The sequence below is a fragment of the Dasypus novemcinctus genome, chromosome 18, assembly GCF_030445035.2.
Source record: "Dasypus novemcinctus isolate mDasNov1 chromosome 18, mDasNov1.1.hap2, whole genome shotgun sequence".
NCBI lineage: Eukaryota > Metazoa > Chordata > Mammalia > Cingulata > Dasypodidae > Dasypus > Dasypus novemcinctus.
The window spans coordinates 73,274,401-73,295,757 of record NC_080690.1 but is presented as its reverse complement, the minus strand read 5'-3'; the positions used below and the strand labels follow the sequence as shown (position 1 = coordinate 73,295,757).

The 21,357-nt window shown below is 46.3% G+C and overlaps 1 pseudogene; it reads left to right on the top strand.

Annotated features, from left to right (window-relative positions):
* The window catches only part of LOC101411808 (sialic acid-binding Ig-like lectin 13), a 36,536-nt pseudogene extending 32,825 nt beyond the window's left edge, over positions 1 to 3,711 (top strand).
* Positions 3,712 to 21,357: the final 17,646 nt, after the last annotated feature.

Sequence of the window (21,357 nt, the reverse complement as noted above, 5' to 3'; positions counted from 1 at the left end):
GGTAGCAGGTGCAGTTCTCGTCCACTGACAGGCTGCCTCAGTATCTTTGCACCTCGCTTACCCCCACTTGAGACGCCCTCCCATCATGTGCTGATAGCACCATCTCCCCTAATCCTTCTAGTCTCAGTTCAGCCTCCCCTTCCATCCTAAAGCCTAAGCCTGACCTGGATCCAAGGTCATTTAGACATTTCATTCCATATTCACCTACCCGTGAGCCTTGCCATAAGGTCGTGAGTACTCTGTGTCTGTTGATGTGGGGAAGGGAGAGTACAGGGATGTACTTCTCTAGGATGGAGGGGGGACCTAAGGTAAAATATAGTTGCATAAATAACCAGCTGTTGGTGCATGTGACAGGTAAAGAGTGGGCCCAGGAGAGGACACAGGGGCTGGACCCTGAGTGGCCCCGGGGCAGGGCTGACCTGGACCCCTGCTCTTCCTCCTGGGGAGGGGCTGGGGGTAAAGCGAGGCTGGACTCAGGGGAGCAGCTGCAGCAAGCCTGAGGCTCCTCGGGGCTCACCTCGGCACCCCCTCCTCCTGGTCCTGCGTCTCCCCCTCTCCTCACCAGCCCTGACCCTCAAGCCCAACGTCTAGAATCCGCAGACCCTGGAGGCCGGCCGCCCCAGCACCCTGACCTGTTCCGTGCCCTGGGCCTGTTAGCGGCGGATGCCCCACACCTTCTCCTGGACTCCAGCCGCCCTCACTGCCCTGGGTCCCAGCACCCACATATCCTCCGTGCTCACCCTCACCCCATGGCTCCAGGACCACGGCATCAGCCTTACCTGCCAAGTGGCCTTCCCTGGGGCTGGGGTGACCGTGGGGAGAACCGTCCAGCTCAACGTCTCCTGTGAGAGCTGGGCCAGGACGCCGAGTCCCTGTGGGGCAGAGGGGGCAGAGGGTCAGGGCCTGGACACTGAGTGCTGGTGCCGGGATCTGGGCTGTGAGGGTGAGGGGTCGCCTGCCCCCCCCCCCCTCCCCTCGCTGGCCCTGGGGTGGGGGCGCTGTCTCCCAGCCCTCCCACTGACGCGGGTCTGCCCGACTCTGCCCCGGACGCCCCCCAAAACCTGACCGTGGCCGTCGTCCAGGGAAATGGCACAGGAAGGACAGGCCTCCCCTCTGGGGGCTCGGGGTGGGGGCTCTGCCGGCTCAGGCCCCTCCTCAGCCTGCCCTCACCTCAGACCCACTCGTCGGGGAGCCCGGGGCCCTCCACCCGCAGACCCCACGGCGCTGGGAACCTGCACCTCGAGCCTCCCCCGTGGATCCCCCCTCGCTCCAGGAGCACAGGGCAGCGCTGGCTCCCGCGGCCCCTCGTCACCCGCCTCGGGACCCCTCGGCCTCCTCTGTGACCCCCCTCCCCACACAGCATTTACTCAGGAGCTTTTGGAGACCTGGATGCTCCCAGGGTCACAGCTCAGATGCTCCGCGGAGTCTCGCTCCAGCCCCGCCCCCAGGAGCCCCGAGGTCCCCGGGTCCCCTGAGGCCCCGCCGAGAGGCTCCTGCTCGGCCCTGCCACGCACGGGCTCCAGCTCCGCTCGGGCCGAGGCAGCACGTTCCCGCCGGCACAGAGGCCGAGTCCCCGTGACCTGCCCGCGCGGGTCTGTGGGGTCCTGCCTGAGGAGGGGTCAGGTCCTTGCAGTGAGGGCGGCGGCCAAGCTGGGCCCAGCGAGCTGCGCACGTGTCCACCAGCAGGGGGCGCCGCGGGGCTGCCTGGGCCTCAGCGCAGCAGGAGCAGAGGCTTCCCCCTGCTGGTCTGGGCGCAAGGTCCCTGAGCAGGAAGAGACGAGCTCCTTCCCGTCGTCCAGAGCCCGCGTGTCCTTCACCCGGGAACTCTGTCCCTCCAGGGCCTGGTTTTCTGCTCAGTGACTTTCATCATTCCCGTCGGGAGCTCCTCCCAAGTTAGAGGAATTGGTCTGTGGTGGGAGGAGCAGGGGCTTTTCCCAGCAGCCCACGCGGCTTCCTTCTTGGATAACATGGTTTTTATGGCCATGGGGAGGGATTTCTTTCTGTAGTCAGTTACTAAGCTTCTTTTATGGCTCCTGATTTCTTCTGCTCTGAATTTATAAAATGAGCTCTCGCCATCCCCTCCAATGGCCACTTCTCTGACCACATACCACCCCTCTCCAACCCTCCCAATCCCCTTTGTTCCAGGCCTGCAGGGCAGTTCACTTTCCCATGGTCATTTATGGGCCTTGGGCCTCCCTTCCTGTTCTCTTCCTCCCCCGCACCCTAGCCCCCACCAGCGGTCCCTGCTTGCCCTTCTACCCCCTACTTCATACTGTGGCTCTCCAGGAAGCCCTCCTACATCCGCCGGTAGCTCCCACATTTCACCTCCAGGGCTTGCCCAGTCCAAGCAACTGTTTGTGCAACCCTATTCCCACCAGACTGGGATTTTCTCGCACTGGAGTCCCCTCTCAGAGGCACCTCGTTAACTCAGGAAAATAAGGTAGGTTGAAGACATGAAGAGATGTCTAGGCCCTTCCGCATCAATCTGGTTTCTGAATCGTCAGTGCGAACACCTGGGGGTGTGTGGGGTGCAGCAGGATATGACTGGGGTGGCTCTGTCAGGGTGTTCTGGGAAGCTAGAGGTCTGTCCTCCCCCCTTGAGCATCCCTAGTGAATCCAGCCTGAGGGGCTGTGCAGAGAGGAATCCAGGTCAGGTGTGGGGAGAAGGAGCCTGATGCACTCACCCCACTCTAGTTTCCATCTTTTTGTCTCCACCTGTGTGTCTGCCTTCATGCTCCTGAACCTCCCTCTTCCTGCCCCCTTTCCCACCCTCCTTCCCTCTCCCTCTCTCTCTCTCACTCTCTCACTCCCCACCTGTCAGTCTCTCCCACGCTCCAGCATCCATGTTCCGAGGAAATGGCTTGTCACTGCCCGTCCAGGAGGGTCAGTCCCTGCGTCTCATCTGTTTTGCCCTCAGCCACCCCCTGCCAGGCTGAGCTGGGCCCAGGAGGGCTTAACCTGAGCCCCGTGCTGGCCTCAGACCCCATGGTCCTGACTTGCCTTGAGTGCACGTCAGTGATGGAGGAGGATTCACCTGCTGAGCTGAGAATATGCTGGGTGCCCCGCATGCCTCTGTGAGTGTCTCCCTGCAGAGTGAGTGTCAGGGGTGCACACTTGACTCCAAGCCACCAAAGTCCTTGAGCTCCCCTGACCATGAGTACTCAGCCCTCAGCTTCAAGGCCAGCAGCCCAGAGCCCTCTGACCAAATGCTGGACAGTTAGAGCATGGTGTGGGCTGAGGCCTGGGAGCAGGTTTGGTTTCTTGTTGGGTTGTAAAAGCTCTTTATATATGCTGGAAACTATACCTTTATCCGATACATGATTTGCAAATATTTTCTCTATTTTGTGGGTTTCTCTTCACTCTCTTGATAGAGTCCTGTGAGGAATAGAAGCTTTTAATTTTGATGAAGTCCAAGTTGTCTATCTTTTCCTGTCCCCCTGCTGGAAGGGCAGGTCATGGGTAGGGTGAAGTCTGGGCAGATGTGATCCCACATCCAGTGATGCAGGGAAGGGAGGTGGAGGATGGAGAACAAAGCACAGGGTCCTGTTAGGAAAGGAAGGACATGGGGTTATGGTTTAGGACAGTGTCCCATCTTCATCCCACTTGTCTGCAGGGAGACCAGGGCCCATGATGGATGTGGTCAAGGTGGCCATTGGGAAAGCAGCTGTGAAGATCCTTCTGCTCTGCTTCTGCCTTGTCTGTGGCCTGTGAGTGCAGCCACAGGGAGTGGAGGGACTGGGAGGTAGGTGGGGGGGGCTTGGCTTTGAGAGTCCACACATGTTCATCATAGTCCAGTCAAGCATCCAGGCTGGGGAAGCACCTGCTCTCATCAAGGAGGTCTGGGATAGACCCGCCCCCTCCCCCTCAGTCACTCTCCAGCCCCATGGGAGGGAACCCAGGGGCCAGTCTTCCATGGTACATGATGTCCAGCCTGAAAGGCCCTGGTCTCTTCACTCAGAGTGATGTCCTGTAGGAGGAAAGCAGCGGGTGGAGGATACAGGTGAGAGGACAAAACACAGCCACAGGCTAGAGCTTCAAGTGAGTAATGTGGGCATCGCACCACCCAGCATCCCACCTGGTCACCTCATGGAAGGGCCCAGGGCTGCTGAGCCCAGTACAGCCAAGGCTGAGATGCCCATCCCCCAAGCTAGCCCTCTTCTCCTCTGGGTGCCCCATCTCACTAGTGACACCACCACCCCCATCGTCACTGCAGATCCAGAGTGTGGTTTCTACTTGGCCTCCCTGCCTCCTACCAGGTCCAGTGCCTCCTGCTATTGCCCATCCTTCCTGTTTTCACAGCTCCTCATCTGCCCTTCTCTCCACTCAACCTTTCCAATTCCTGTAGCCTCATCTCTTCCCGGATCACAGAACCCACCTCCCCTTCCTGCCTCCTCCTATCTCCCAACACAGGGAGACTCTGGACTGCAGTTCCAGAATCAACATGTGCAGGTCCTCCATGTTTGGACACCGATGTTTCCTCTCCACTTCCAAAGGAAACGGAGCCATCACCATAACCTGGTCTCACATCTGGTGGGTGTCCTCTGCTGGACTATCCAGGCTGACCACTCCTCTCCCAACCCCACCCAGCCAAGCCCTCGGTGACACTGACTTTGCATGTGTAGTTCCCTCTCTTCAAGTGGTGCTAATGCCACCAGCTCTATTCTCCACGTCATACTGTCACGTGTGTGTGTGTAATTCAATGTATGTGACTATGTCCAGCCATTTATGCAGTCTTATTCATCAACTCTTAGGTGCTGTGAATTGTCCTAGACCTGGATGTACATCGGTGAAAACAACTTCAAAATCTCTGTCATATATAAGCTGACATTCTAGAGGCAAGAAGGGGAAGAAAAAAGATAAATTAACAATAAATAACATTAGAGCTGGCTGTTGATACATGTTTGGAGAAAAATCCTTCAGGGAAAATAGCATAAGACATTTGGGATGGTTGTCTCCACTCTGTCATGTGAGGAGGTGGTGTTTGAATCAACCTGGGAGGAAGCAGGCTCTGTGTTGACCTCAGTGGAAGTATCCTGGGAAGAGGGAATGGAGGTAATGGTGAGTGTGATTCCAGAGATGGGAACAGGTCCTGTGTGATGTGGGAACAACAAGGAGGCCAATTTCTGAGAGCAAAGGGAGACCAAAGGAGTTTGGAGCCACTTTTTGATGGTGCAGACCAACAATGGCATTGGAGGTCATTACAAGGACATTGAATACTTTTGGGGAGATGGCCTGGGGAAGTGGGGTCAGGGTGCCATACTCTTTGCTTGACTGTTTGCTCGAACCCCCCCCTTTAACCACTCCCCAATACTGCAAGTGGTAGCCAGACTCAAACTGTACCCCATCTCCCATAAAAGAAAAAAGGGAGAATGAGGGAGTGGGCTGGTAAGAGAAGTGTGACCACTTGGCAGAGGTAGGAAGCCAACCAATAGGGTAAGAGATGTTCAACCAATAAGATTCCTTACCCTATTTAATAATCAGCCAGTCAATGCTTCCTAGTTAGCATACCTCATTAATATAAAATGCTAATCTAGTCTCTAAACCCTAAACAAAGCTCTTGCATGGACTCAATGGTTAACCAATCAGAGCATTGCAAGTTGGGGGTCCACCCTCAGGGCGGCAAAACATTGAACCTATATCTACTGCAGCCCCAAAGCCCTGTGAGTGCTTCAGTCTCCCACAGGTCAGAATGACAAAAGGAGCTGTAATACCGAGCTGTGTGCCTCAGGTTGATGACCTGCAGGAGGAAAGCAGCATGGATGGCAGGAGGCACAAAGAATGAGAACCCAGTCAGGGGTTCCAGCTCTCAGGTGAGTTCTCGGGATGCCTCCCCTTCATGATGGTCCCTCACAGGGGCTGTTGATTTCCCTGGTAGCACCCAAATCTCCAAGTCCTGCACCCACGAGTCCCACATCTGGAGGACTTGGAGTCATTCTCAGACCAGGCTCCTTCCCTGGCCCTGCCCGACCCTCCTCATCACCTTGTTGTCCCTCTCCTGGATGCCTGACCCACCTCATTTTCTCGCTACATCATTCAGACATAGTTATAGTATCAACTCTCCATGGCATGGTCAGCTCTGCTTGAACCGATTGCTTGGAGCTGAGTCAAGTTCTTTGGCAGGTGTGTCAGATCCTGGGTGGCAGTCTTGCTCCTCTCCAGTCTCTTCCTCCCCTCCATGTTCAGGATCTGCTCTGGGCTCCTTGTTCTCATTTGTCCCCAACAGACCTTGCCTTCCTCTGTGTAACTCTTTTCTGGATATGCCACTTGGTGCCCGGGTCCACTGGAAAAAATCATGCCCATCCTTTAAGATACTGAGTAAATGCTATCCATTCCCTGTGATGTATCCAAGTGGAAGTTGTCACTCCCTGCTCTCTATCCCTATAAGGCCACTGTGTGTCCCATCTTGTGGGTTCACCAGATCAGAACTGCAGATCAAGGCCTAGATCTCACACTATGGACTCACAAGAGCAAGAAGGGCCAGGTTAACACAGGGCCCTGCTCACCCTCCTAACTGCCCCTGTCCCTGTCCTCTCCTGGGAATGGGTGGCCATTTAATTCACCTTCGGTCTGTTAAATCAGCACCGTTGCTTGCTCTCTTCATGGCCCTCTTCTCTTTCATTTCTCCATTTACTTATTTATAGTATACCATAAAACCATGAATTCTGATATTAACTTCCATGAACCTGTTCCTATTTCTAATCTCTCTATCATGTCCATCCCCAGTAACTTCTATTTTTGAATTCTGTTTATCAGTCCTTGGTTTTTTTGGCTGCAACCCATATCATTCTACCTAAACAATATATTGATTGCATTAGCTTATTTAGTGACTTTCTAACAAGAATGTTATGCCCAATGCACTCTTAGGCTTCTTGCTTTTTCCACAGAAACTTCCTGGAAGATTCATGTCTATGATTATATGTAGCTGTAGTTCATTAATTTCTACTGCCATTTAATAACAAATCAGTTTGTGGTTACAGCTCACTTCATTTGACTTTCCAGTTACTGTGCATTTATTTATTTTTATTGATTTTGTAAAAATATTACATTAAAAAAATATATATATGAGGTCCCATTCAACTCCACCACCCCCACCCCAGTACTCCCCCCCCCAGCAACATTCACTCCCATCATCATGACACATTCATTGCATTTGGTAAGTACATCTCTGGGCATCTCTGCACCTCATGGTCAATGGTCCACATCATGGCCCATACTCTCCCCCATTCAATCCCGTGGGCCCTGGGAGGATTTACAATATCTGGTGATTGCCCCTGAAGCACGATCTAGGGCAACTACAAGTCCTGAAGGTGCCTCCACATCTCATCTCTTCCTGCCATTCCCCATACCCATCAGCCACCATGTCCACTTTTCCCATTCCAATGCCACCTTTTCTCTGTGGACCTTGGATTGGTTGTGTCCGTTGCACCTCTATGTCAAGAGGAGGCCCAGATTCCACATGGATGCTGGATGCAATCCTCCTGCTTTCAGTTGTAGGCACTCTAGGCTCCATGGTGTGGTGGTTGTCCTTCAACTCCATCTTAGCTGAGTGAAGTGAGTCCAATAAATCAGATTGTAGAAGCTGGAGTCTGTTGAGGCTCAGGGCCTGGCTATCATATTGTCAGTCCAGAGATTCAAATCCCCTAAATATATCTTAAACCCCAACACCAACTACAATTCCAGTAAAGTAGCATGAAAGTCTTATGAAAAGAGATCCCATCTGAGTCCAGTTTCATCACACAGAAACACCAGCTCCAAAGAAGGGCCATCTGACATGGCAGTGAACCCCATCTGCCATGACCATAGAACCCGTGGGTCTCTTTAGCCCTCCAAGGAACCAATACCTGGGGATTGTATCTACTTTATCTGTCTCTTAGACTCTGCTCAGGTGTGCATAAGGGCAATCCTTCTGACAGCCTCCAGACTCTTTTTTAGAGACTCATAGCCATATAAATTCATTTCTCCTTTCCTTTTCCCCCTTACCTTAGGTCAAACAGCATTTTAAAGTCATGTTATTGTATGTAGACAGGGATATTCTGCTGCTCCGCATGGCACCTTCAATTGAAGGTTATTTTCCAGTTGCATCATCAGTTGGTAGTTGATAGTGATCCCTCGGTGCCAGCGAGGCTCATCCCCGGGTGTCATGTCCCACGCTGGGGGGAAGGCATTGCATTTACATGCTGAGTTTGGCTTCGAGACTGGCCACATTTGAGTAACATGAAGGCTGTCAGGAGGAAATTCCCAGGCACAGTGCTGCTCTAGGCCTTGTTCTTATTTCAGGCATATAGGCTCACAAGCATAGTCATTAGTATCAGGGGCTCACTGTTGGACCCTCATTCCTTCCCGGTCCTTGCCGCTGCACCTGGGGGACTGCCGCTGCTCCCCCAGGGACCACGACAGAGCACCCCTGGCCAGGAACCCAGTACCCCCCCCAGCTGTAGTTTTTAATTGTTTCCACTATGAGTATATCCAAACATTACCATGCACCCTGGACATATGCCCTGTATAGCTCCCTGTCATCCATATATTACCTGTCAATAGTATCCTATACCAGTATTCCTCCGCTGCCATTGTTGAACCACTCTGTGATCCAGAACTTCCTGAAAATTGAAGCCCAATATAATGTCAGGATCCCTTACTAGCAAAATGGCATATAGCAATGGGTTTAAGGGTTAGATTTAGGATACGTGTTGACTTGGAAAAATTCTACATGCTATCCTTTTTTTTTTCCCCTAATTATTGAACTTCTCTTCACAAGAGCCCTAGACCACAGCAATTCATATCTACAATATACAACACTCCCACACATCCACCACAAAACCTTTTCCCTTCCACAGCGATACTCTTACAACCTATTCACATAATATTTACTTAAAGTGATGTACAGAGTCTGAGACAATAGCTTTCAAACAAGGTGACATCTGTGCTTACATTGTGATGCATACTTTAGGATATACAGTTTTCTAAATTGTTAGTTATCCTATGTTTTACATTATGGTTTACATTACCAGTCTGTCGTCCCCTATATGTTTATGATGTAATATTACATGTTTTATATCCATCCTTGTGTACTCTCGCGAAACTCCTCTCTTACCCCAGATTTACCTTGGTTCCACACATTTAACATCCATTTTCCCATCCCCTTGGTGCCCACAGTGACAGCCAACCTCCGTTTCCCGAGGAGCCACGTCCAGAGATACTTGCAACAGTGTTCAGGGCCTAACTTGCTCAACTGCCCAATGCCCTGGGAGCCACCCTTTCTCTCAAGAGATACAGTTCCCTCTATTTGATGGCATTAGTCCTCCCCAGGATGTGGGTCCACTCCCACTCTTACTACTTGGGTCTCTACCCAATGGTACCACCCACTCTGGCAAAATGAGCATTCAGACATTCCTCAGGAGCCCGTCCCGCATCAGACCATCCCCTCCGAGCATCCTAAACAGGTAACCCTCTTAATTATATTTGACTGCAGGTGAGCAGTCCTGAGCATTCTCATTTACAACTCATTGTGTTCCTATGCAGAGGTTTCTCTTGGGCATATACATAATAATTAAATTACGAGTGATAGTGTGTGAATGTCTTTACCGTTTTCTTGGTTTTCCAGGCTGACAAATATCACAGTATGCATCGGCTTAAATGATAGAAATTTACTGCCTCAAGGCTTTGAGGCTAGGAGAAGTAGAAAACTGAGGCATCAACAAAGCAATGCTTTCTTCCTAATGTCTGTGGCGTTCTGGGGTTGGCCTGCTCCTTGGCTTGTGTCTGCTTTGTGATACATGGCGATGTCCTCTCCTTCCTCCTCTGGGTTCCATTCATTTCCAGCTTCAGCTTCTCCCCATGGCTTTCTCCAACCATGTCAGAATTTTTTCTGCCTCTAAAGGTCCCCAGTCAGCTGGATAAAGATACAACCTCATCCAGGCCATCCACATCTTCACTAAAAAGAACTTCAAAAGTTGAAGGAGATGGCAAAGGGGCTCTAGCAGTTTTGGAGCTAAGTTTGTAAGTGGTGTTGTTGCAGCAAAGCCAGAAGACTGGAGTGGTAGAGAAACCCAAATGGTACTTGGAGAGGCAAAGGAACAATTTTATTATGTGTGGGCCAAGAGGAGAATCAGTCTCTCAATTCTGAGCCCTGTCTTACAGTTTTCACAGGTTTGTATAGGGTTTTATGTACAATTAGCATGGTTCTCACTTGTTGGCTAATGTGTTGCTGGGCTGGCAGGAAAATTTTCTTCTGTAATGTTCAAGCAGGGTTGCAGAAGCAGAAAGCAAGAGTGATCAATTAGATAGTTTCTTGTAAGGTCATGTTCTTGCAAGGGAGTTACTGAAGCAGAAGGCAGGACTGGTCTGTTAGATAATCTCTTGCAAGGTCATGCTTTTTGTGGATATTTACAGAAGTGGGAGTCAGGAGTGGTCTGTTAGCTAGTCTCCTGCAAGGTCATGCTATCTATTTCTCAACAGTGCTAGGCCTTGAGGCAGGGCCTTTATGGATAACCAGAGATGGCATGAAGAAAACTTTAACATGAGAGATAGGCTAACTCCCATATATTATGTCTGCAGAGTTAAGGAGCCTAGGTCAATCTAAAGTGACTAGACCCAACTCCCAGTGCTGCAGTTTTACTCTTGCTTAAATACCTGAGTTACTATTTAACACTTGCTTTGATTATGCATTAATTTTTATGCACATACCCTGCTTGCACATTACAGTAGAAAATATGGATGAACACATATACCTGGTTATATAATTGTATGAAAAATATGTCTAGGCAATTACATTTAAATATAAATTGCATAATCAAAAAAGAGACAGATAACTCCACCCCTGGGTAGGAATTTTACTATGTTAATTAAGCAAGTTGAAGTGAGGACAGCAAGGGACTTCTTCTGTACTGGTCCAGTCAACTGGTTGAAGCCAGTTTCCATACTTCATTGCTTCAAAAAGGATGTTCTTAACTACCAAAAATGCACTTGGCATGAAGAGAGGGTTGAATCTCATTACTTTCTAATTTATATACTATTCTTTCTTTCATATCTGAGCAACAGGAACAGAAAGAAGTTACTTTCAGGTTTTCTGTCATCCTATATCCATCAGTTACATGGAAGTGAAAGTGTCACCAAAGTGAAAGTGGCACCAAATGTGAGAGGCAGCACCAGGTTTGAAAGTGGCACCAAGCTGCCAGAATGTAGGGTATGGGAGTGGAAGTTGAGAGTGGGAACCCATGTTAGTTAGTTAGACCCCCCAGATAGGTGGTAACCCCTGAAGTACCCAGTCAGTGGGAAATAAGGGAGGGACCGCTGTGTTAGTCTTAGGGTATAGACATTGTTGTTTCTTGTAGGTTGGCATGCCAGCCATTTATCTAGGTCATGTGTGCATTCTTGTAAGATCATTAATAAAATTCTTTTCTTCTCCACAATTGGGTTAGCTTTAGTTCTCGTACAGGTACAGCCTTCTTTCTAACAATTTTGGGGGCTCTTTCAGGATCTGAAGCTTCAAGAGAGTGACCCCTGGGGTGGATGAGGGGAAGGCATATCCTGCTGATTGAGTGGTCTTGGACTCCATCATTTGGGGTCCACCTTTGACAACTGGAAGGATCCAAGATCAGACATTTAGATCTGCTGATGCTGGACAAGAACAGGGGAAGAAAAACCTGCCTCTCAGTGACCAGGCAACTCTGTGCATGGACTAAGGTATAAAAGGGACTATTAAGTATTGCCTTGGAGGTTGGGAAATTCTGATGAGTCTGGGCTTGAAAGAAACCAAGACAAGAATAGGGGCAGTCAGCCAGTCAGGAAAAGGGAAAGGGGGTATCTATAGGATCCCCTGGGGACATTCCTCCTCATAGACCATTATGGAGGATGTTCAAACATTGGACCAATAGTGATCGGATCAAGGGAAAGGGACAAAAAAAATGACCTTCCAATGTATTCTGGACAAAAGAGAGGGCAGATGAGGATTGGCTATATGCTGAACTTGCTTTCATGATTCTTTTTGCATTTGACTGTTTATTCAGTGTATGTTTTAATACCTTTGGGTGGTAATATTGAAAATGACAAGGGAAGATTCTTAAAAGAGCTCTTTTCCAATGGCTAGAAATTAAATAAGCACTTATATTGATAAATAAAGCATGGAAATCTTTGAAATGCCTAAATTGAGATGAGCAGGTTATGTTTTTCACAGAACATGAGGGATATGTGATTTGGGTACATATGGCATGGGGGGGGGGGTCTTTAGGAGTGCTGACTGGGATTTGATGGGCTTGTTTGAGGAACTGTGATTTGTTCCTGAGATGGGAAGCCTGGTTTTCACAAGACTGGAGTGAAAGTGTGTGGGAAAAAGCTTGGGTGCATGTGGCATGTTGTGGAAGGTGGCATTGATTGGGGGAGTGTGTTTTGTTAGGTTGGGGTCTGTTCTGAGATGGAGTGGCTGTTGTCTTGTGGTTATGAATGGTTAAGGGGAGTTTGTAGAAGCAAAGTTTAAGCCAAGATATTTGAATGGCTAATTTCAGAAAGGTGTTGTTGAACAGAAACTGAATAGATTTTGGTGACAAAGAGTGACTTCCTGGCAGGAGGGGTTGTCAGGGACCGCTTCAGTCTACATGTTCAAGTGGTGGTAAGGGAATATAATTTTGTTTCCATTTGGCATCTGTATTGCTGCAATAAATATGTTGGTTGATGTCATGGTAGAAATGTAAAAGTAAAAAGCTCCATGGTGCTGGGGGGCAAGTTGCACCAGCCTACTTTCCAAGTTTCTCTCTGGGGTTGGTGGTGCTGCAGCATGCTGGCTGTATGGGGGGTGTGCTAGGTGGAGCAGTGATTGCCAGGGAGCTGTGAGTGGAGCTTGAGCACAGTTGGAATTGTGGCCTGCTCCCACACAGGGGCAGATTGTGTGGGGTTGTAAATCTGGAGCTTGGATTTATTAACTACAAGTCACAAAGAAACTTATGCATCAGTTAGTGCATTGATTACTATTAAGTTCTGTTCCTATATTTCCTTTATTCTGGATACATTCTTGATGATTATGGATTATCTTTTATAGACCATATGCAGAGGATGTTGAACATGCTAGAAGGGACCTGATAATATCCATTTGGCTGGATTTGCAAGTAAGGGAGGGACAGATAGAAGTTGTTTTAGCTCTACTCACTGAGGAAGATGAAAAGGACATCAAGGAGAAAGTATGGGTGCAAGAAAGGAATAAGGGGGTGTTGCAGGTTTCTCTTATTAAAATCAAATTGAAAAAGGGAGGTGAAAATGCTTGTCAGAAACAATATCCCATTCCCCTAAATGGGAGGCATGGACTCCAACCCATAATTGAAGGTCTTCTTTGAGATGGACTCTTAGAAACATGTATGTCCCCCTTCAATTCCCCTATCTTTCCCACCAGAAATTGGACAGAAGTTGGAGAATGGTAAAGGACCTAAGGGCCATCAACCTAATTGTCCAGGTGGGGCACCCAGTAGTCCCTGACACTTACATCCTCCTCAGTAAGATTCTCTATCATCATAAATGGCTTAGTATAGTAGATCTGAAAAATGACTTTTGGGCCTGTGCCCATGACCCAGAAAGTAGGGACCTGTTTGCATTCAAATGTGAGGATTCTTTTACTGTAAGGTGGCAGCTAGAGTTAAAGGTACCAAAAAGTAAGCTACAACTTGTAGAAAGTGAAGTCAAGTTTCTGAGCCATCTCATCAGTGAGGGAAGGAGGAAGAAAAATCCAGAGAGAATTCAGCCATAATTGAATTACCTCTTCCTTGGACAAAAAGAGAACTAAGGAAATTCTTGGGATTGGTAAGGTATTGTAGATTGTGCATAGACTCTTCTGTGACCCTAAGTTTATATAAAAAACTGTTGGAGGAAGAGCCTGACAAATTAGAATGGAAAGAAAGGAAATAGAGACCTTAGAGGGGCTCAGATAAGCACTGGTGCAGGCCTGTGTTCTAGCCCTCCCTTCTCTTGAGAAACCTTTCTACCTGTTTGTTACAGTAGATAAAGGGGCAGCTTTGGGGGTTATGACCCAAATCTAGGGTCAGGGGACATCTGTAGCCTTCCTTTCCAAAATCCTGGATCCTATCTCCAGGGGATGGCACACCTGCATTCAAGGTGTGGTGGCAACTGCTTTCCTAGTAGAAGAGAGTAGGAAGCTGACTTTCAGAGGAGGCTGAGTAATTAGGAGCCTTCATCAAGTCAGGAATAGTTTGTCTCAGAAAGTGGGAAGGTGACTGACTACTCCCAAATTCTGAAGTATGAGGTGATCCTAAGGGGGAAAAAAAATGACTTGGTAATGACAACTGACCATAGCCTAAACCTGGCCTCCTACCTTTGGATGGGACCTGATCAAATGGAGGCTCTTGAGCATGGCCTTTTAGACATGATGGAGTAGCAGACTCAATTCTGGTCTGACCTAAAGGAACTTCCCCGGCAATCAGGGGGAAATTTATTCATAGATGGGGCACCCAGGGTCCTAGGAGGAAGGAGGCACAATGACTATGCAATTCTAGATGAACTAACTTGTGAGGTTGCCCAATGACTGGTGAGCTCAAACTTGTGAATTTATGCATAAATCAAGCCCTCAAATTATTAGGGAAAAGGGTGGTACAGTCTACAGTGACCTTAAATATGGGGTAGTCCACACCTTTGGTAACATTTGGGAAGAGAGGGGACTGATTAACAACAAAGGAAAAGAGCTAGTCCATGGGAATTAATTAAACAAGAATGGCCAAACTACTGTTACCCAGGAAATATCAGCGGTGCATGTAAACAGACACCAGAAAGGTCATATGTTTGAGGCAAAGGGCAATAGGTTAGCAGATGAAGAGGCTAGGGAAGACTCCCTTAACCCCCTTTGAAGTTGATGGTCCTGATACTCTCCATTCCCAAAGAGTTTGGAGTCCCCACATTCTCTGAAAAGGAGGTGAAATAGCTGGAGCAGTTAGGAGTGACCCTAGACGATCAAAGGAGGTGTCTCTTCCTGGAGGGCAGGCAAATGTTGAGCAAGCAAATAATGAAAGAGTATTATCAGTTTTACCCCCAGGGGGTTACTTGTGGGATACAGGCCATGTTTGATCTGGTTCTTAAGTATTTTGAATATGTGTGCCTTTATACTGTAGCTAAACAAATAATTGAATTATGTATAATTTGCCAAAAGGTCAATAAGAAAGTGTCAAGGAAGAAAGAACAAGGGGTAAGGGAGCTGGACCTCAGACCATTCCAGAGTATCCAGGTTGATTAAACTGAAATGTCCCCAATGGGTCAGTTAAGGTATGTTCTGCTTATTGTAGATCATCTCATAGGATAGGTGGGAGCACATCCTCTGGCCTCAGCTACAGCACAATGAATTCTGAAATAATTACTGAACACATCCTTCCTCATTTCAGGTTAGAGGAAAATACAGACTCAGACAGTGGTAGCCACTTACCTCCTATGAACCCCAGAATATTATGTGAAGCCTTGGTGTTATGTGGTACTTCCATACACCTCGGCACCCACCATCTTCAGGGAGAGTGGAGAGGATGAATCAGACTTTAAAGAAGCATCTTTTTAAGTTGGTCTCAGAAACAAAGTTACCCTTGATTAAGTGCTTATCCATAGCCCTATTGAGGAATAGAAATGTCCTTAGGAAAGAACTGGGAATTTCTCCTTATGAAATGCTTTTGGCTTGCCTTTTCCTAGGAGGACTGGAGTACTCCCTTGCTTAGAGATGAAGGATTGCTTCCTTAAGAATTACATGCTGGCTTTGACCTATACTTTGTCATCTGTCAGGCATCATGGTTTGGTGGACCAGACACCGATTCTTTTTTTTTTTTTTTTTTTTTTTATTATTTTTATTGACTTTGTAATAATATTACATTAAAAATATATATGTGAGGTCCCATTCAACCCCACCCCCCCACCCCACCTCTCCCCCCCCCCCCCCAGCAACACTCGTTCCCATCATCATGACACATCCATTGGATTTGGTAAGTACATCTTTGGGCACCTCTGCACCTCATAGTCAATGGTCCACATCATGGCCCATACTCTCCTCCATTCCATCCAGTGGGCCCTGTGAGGATTTACAATGTCCGGTGATTGCCTCTGAAGCACCATCCAGGGCAGCTCCATGTCCCAAAGACGCCTCCACCTCTCATCTCTTCCTGCCTTTCCCCATACCCATCAGCCACCATGTCCACTTTTCCCAATCCAATGCCACCTCTTCTATGTGGACATTGGATTGGTTGTGTCCATTGCACCTCTATGTCAAGAGGAGGCTCAGATTCCACATGGATGCTGGACGCAATCCTCCCACTTTCAGTTGTAATCACTCTAGGCTCCATGGTGTGGTGGTTGTCCTTCTTCAACTCCATCTTAGCTGAGTGTGGTAAGTCCAATAAATCAGATTGTAGGTGCTTGAGTCTGTTGAGGCTCAGGACCTGGCTATCACATTGTCAGTCCAGAGATTCAAATCCCCTAAATATATCTTAAACCCCAACATTAACTGCACCTCCAGCACATTAGCATGAAAGTCTTATGAAGGAAGATCCCATCTGAGTCCAGATTCATCACACATAAACACCATTTCCAAAGAGGGGCCATCTGACCTGGTAGTTAACCCCATCGGCCATGACCCAGACACCGATTCTTGAATTCACTGTCCATGAACACCAACCCAGTAGCTGTTTCCTAATCAAGTCATGGGAGGAGTCCAAACATCAGCCAATGTGGGAAGGACCCTATCAAGTTTGGTTGAGAAATAAAACTGTAGTCTGAACATCAGAAAGAGGCTGGACCCAAAAAAAAGGACCAGTGCCCAAACCAGATGATAAGTATCCAACAACACTTTCCAGTCCTGGAAAGAAACTCCAAAGCCAGATCCCTTATAGATCACTCTGAAAATATAAATTCTTGGGAAGGCATTTAGGAAAAAGGTGAGGGACTGGTCAGACTCTATCAGTGGACTTTGCAGAAAGATGCCCCTCCACTTAGAGGGCAGGCTATTACCTGTACCTACCTGTCCTACTGCTTTTGGAGACTGACAGATGAACGGATTATGGCTCAGTCTGAGAGTGAGAATAATTATACTGGCTATAATGTTCCAGATTTGGGACATGACAAGCCCTGCTAAATTGGTGGTAAATGTCACCAAAAGACTGGAGTCCCAAACTGTGGAGTTTGATGCTTGCCAGGTGATCAATTGTGAGAATTTAGAATACCATTGTTCGTTGAGTAGGCAAAGCAAATATCTATGCCCGGAGATGCCGAAAGGTTATCTCGACATTCTACTCTGTGTCACTTGGTACTGTGTCACGTGGACTATTGAAAACAAGGGATGAACTACTGGAAAACTCACTGGACATCACTGGAAGAAAAAATAGCCCTTTATAAGGGTAATACCCCACCAGAATGTGAAAATCTCCAGTGCAACCTGATGGTAATAACCATTAGAAAGGCAGACAGATTCAGCAACAACAGTTATTCTTCCCCCAAAAGAGATTATGAAATGGGAGTAGATGTTATAGCTAAAGACCATCTGGGGAGGTTCCATATCCGAGTCCTTCCACCCCCTGCAGATATGATGTCAACAACACACCCTCCAGCTAACCCCTCAGAGACACCAAGGGAAAACCAACCAAAGGCCATTTTCCCAATTCAGAATGATTCCAAAGCAGTCCTGATACAAAAGGCATAAGATTTAAAGCAAACCATAGAAATAGAGATAGGATATGGGGATGCAAATGCCTGGGTAGAATGGTTCAAGTATACAGTCCAGAGTCTGAACAAAGCAACTGTTAGGTTTGTGCAACAGGCCCGCCCACTGCTCATATCCAGCCCTTTCTATTAGGTATGGAAGAGCATGAAAGGTAGGTTGAGTGCATGGTGCTCCTCTTCCAGAATGCTACTCCTGGTGAATATTGTAGTGCATTGTCCTCTCTCTTGCTTCCTTTCAAAAGGGGAAACATCAAAGCCATACGTGCTCTCAGCCTTGGTCCAGGAAGTCACTCTGCTTGTCTCTCCAGATGGGGAAAAGAGCTCCAGAACCTTAGGACTATGGCCTTGTGTCCAGAAGTATGGAATGTGAGTGAGGATAGTACTGGCAATTTCTCCAGTTTGACCATACCCTAAGCAGACCTTTGGAGGTATTGCAGAAAACACATCCTCCAACCAGTGTTACCTGAGAAGTGGGGAGGAACCTGTGCTCTGGTTCAATAGGCCATTCCATTTGCCCTGGCATTTGAGAAAAAGGAAGATCACAAAAACCATGGAAAGGAAAGAATGTCAACTGGTTCTTTTGATGACCAAATTTATCTAGATAGTATAGGACTTCCCCAGGGAGTCCCAAATGGATTTAATGCTAGAAATCCGGTGGCTGCAGGATTTGAGTCCTTCTTGTTCTGGTGGGTTACTGTTAACAAAAATGTGGATTGGATTAATTATATATGTTAAAATCAACAAAGATTTGTCAATTACACCAGGGATGCAATTAAGGGAATACCAGAACATTGGATGCTACTAGCTGAATGACATCAGAAAATAGGATAGCCCTAGACGTGATGCTAGTAGAAAAAGGAGGTGTCTGTATTATGATTGAATGTAATTGCTGTATGTTCATCCCCAGTAATACAGCCCCAAATGGGACTATCTCCAAAGCCTTGGAAGTTTTAGCACCCTTATCCAAAGAGTTGGCAGAAAACTTTGGCATTGACAACCACTCATGAGATGGTTAGAGAGCCGGTTTGGAAAATGGAAAGGAGTGGTATTGTCCTACTTTCCTTATCATCATAACTGGGGCACCCACAGCAATTAGATGTTGCATCATCCCATGTGCCCGAGGGTTACCTCGAAAATTCATTGAAACAGCTCTAATCAAACAGATGCCCATACAGTACTAGCAAAACAATTTGTACTCCATTAAAGAGGAAGATTTCTATGATGAGAAAGGTGAGGAGGCTCTTAGCAGATTTGAGAAACTAAATTGTGAAAATTATAAAGAGTCTAAAAGAAAGGGGAGGATTTATAAGGAAAGAGCTAAGTTTAGCTTTCACATAAAGGTGAAGCTAAAGCCAGCTGTGCAGTTGAAGGAGGGAAGGAAAGGGGTTCTAGTGGCTTTGGCAACAAAGCTTGAAAGTGGCGCTAAAGTGAAGGTGTCACCAAAGTGAAGGTGGTGCCAAATGTGAGGGGCAGCACCAAATTCAAAAGTTGCACCAGGTTTGAAAGCAGCACCAAGACACCAGAATGTAAGGAATGAGAGTAGCAATTGAGAGTGGGCACCCACATAAGTTAATTAGACATCTTGGATAGGCTGTAACACCAGTAGTACCCAAATCAACAGAAAACAGGGGAGGGACCTCCGTGTTAGCCTTAGAGTTTAAACATTATTGTTTCTTGTTTTGCACAGTGGCCACTTTATCCAGGTTGCATACCCATTCTTGCAATATTGTTAATAAAATTCTTTTCTTCTCTACAAATGGGTGAGCTTTTGTTCTCTTACAGGTACAGCTTTCTTTCCAACAGAACCACTAAGATACACACACATATTGAGATTTATTGCAAGGCACTGGCAGACACACTGTGGGGCTGTCTTGGCTCATTGAAAGCCAACAAGAAGGGAAGGCTGGGATGCTACAGCATGAGATACCACTGAAATCCTTAAGCTCTTAAGTCTTTCAATGGTTGAATCAAGTCTACCCAGATTACAAGGATAATCATCCTTACTTAAAGTAAACTGACTGTAGACTTTAATCGCATTTACAAAATTCCTTCACAGCAACACCTAGATTAATTAATGTTTGAATTACACATAAATCTGACCATCAAACTCAGTATAAAAGATATGTACAATTTACAACCAATACTCATAAGTGGGAGCATTTCAAATGATCAGATGTTAAATCTATCAAGAAGATATAACAATTGACACATGTATGACTGTGATTGCAGATCCTCAAAATACATGAGGCAAAAACTGGCCAGAAAAATCTAGACATATATACATTCATAGAGGATAATTTTACTACATATTTTATGGTAACCAATATAATGTACCAGAAAACCATTAAGGCTATATAAAATATGTTAAAAAAAAAAAAAGGTAAAAATATTGCCCTAACACCACATATAGAACACTGCCTCCAAGAATACAATTTCTATTTGAGTTCATATAGAGCATGTGAAGTATTTTTACCATATACTGCGCCATAAAGGAAAGTGCAATATATGTCAAAGGACTGAAATCAAATAGAATATATTCTATGATCCCAATGTTATTAAGTGAAAAATCAATAATAAAAATGTAATTATATATATTTCCACATTACTGGAAAGGTAAAAAACTCTTATAAATAAGTAATTGATTAAATAATCATAATGTCAATTAGAAATTATTTGAATTTGAATGATAATGCAAATACTAAGTATGAAACTTTCATGGTACAACTGAAAGAGTTATTAGAGGAAATATATATAATCTTTGATGTGGATATGAGAGATGAAGAAATGTTAAGATTTGTTAAGCTAAGCTTTTATCTCAAGAGCTTAGAAAAGGTCCTTAAGATTCATATAGGACATGTTAAATTTCACCAAAAATGTATAAAAGTTTATAGGCTAAAATGTAAACCATAATGTAACTAAAAATTTAGAAAATTGTACGGTCTAAAACATAAACCATAATGTAAACCAAAATGGAACCATGTTTGTTAACTTTGTTTCAATATCAGCTGAAGCAAATATAACATGAACATGTAAAAAGAACATTGCTGGGGAAGGGGGAAAAGGCTTTGATGTTGGATATATGGGAGTCCCCTATATTGTATATGTAACTTTATTGTGATCTAAAACTTTTTTGAAGACAGAATTAAAAATTAGGGGAAAAAATGTAGACACTGAGGAAGAAATGAAAGAAATTGCCTTGCCACTGTATATACAGGGCAACACCTATTACAGTGATGAAATTCAAAACATCAAAAACAAAGTTTTATGATATTTTTCATTTTTTAATACCCTGGTTTATTTTTATTTTACTTTTTCTAAGTTAGTATGTATTCTATTTCTAAACTTTAAACCTATCATTACTATTTCATTTTCATATTAATTGAATTTGGCAATATTTTAGGCTTCATTTTGGAAGAAGTTTTGGGCCACAGAGGGATTCAGCTATGTCAGGGGAGGAACACTAGTGTGGGGTGTTATTGATGGGGGACACATGGTTGTGTGGGAGTTCTCCAGGGCATGTATATAGGGTATATAAAAATGTTCAGATATTCATAGTGTATTTTCATAGTAGTTACAGTTACAAATGACAACTGACAGATTGCTGAGTTTCTAACCAGGGGAGCTCTGTCATATACTCCAGTGGAACAGCAAGAATCCCCCAAGTGCAAGAGCAAAGAC